Here is a 556-nt window from a genome sequence, read left to right as displayed (position 1 = left end):
TGGAATTGACTTTTGTGCAGGGTGAAAGATAGGGGTTTAGTTTCATTCTTCTACAAGTGGAGATCCAGTTTTGCCAGCACCATTTGCTGAACATGCTGTCTTTCCTCCACTGAATGTTCTTGGCCCCTTTGTCAAATATCAGATGGCTGAAAGTGCATGTATTCATATTTGGGTCTTCAATTTTGTTCCATTGATCTATGGGTCTATTTTTGTGCCAGTACCATGTTGTTTTTATGTCTATAGCTCTGTAATACAGCTTAAAATCTGGTATAGTAATCCCCTGGCATTGCTCTTAGTGCTCAGGGTTTCTTTGGCTACCCGAGGTCTTTTGTGCTTCCACATGAATCTTAGGATGTTTTTTTCCAATTCTGTGAAGAATGTCTTGGGGGTTTTGATTGGCATTGCATTGAATCTATAAATGGCTTTTCATAGGATGATCATTTTCACAATATTAATTCTTCCAATCCATGAGCATCGGAGGTCCTTCCATCTTCTGATGTCTTCCTTAATCTCTTTCTTTAAAGATTTAAATTTTTCATTATAGAGGTCTTTAATG

This window comes from Nannospalax galili, unplaced genomic scaffold, assembly GCF_000622305.1.
Source record: "Nannospalax galili isolate Female #2095 unplaced genomic scaffold, S.galili_v1.0 scaffold663, whole genome shotgun sequence".
NCBI classification, from domain to species: Eukaryota; Metazoa; Chordata; class Mammalia; order Rodentia; family Spalacidae; genus Nannospalax; species Nannospalax galili.
The sequence above is the reverse complement of the archived record's forward strand: the minus strand, read 5'-3'. Positions refer to the sequence as shown.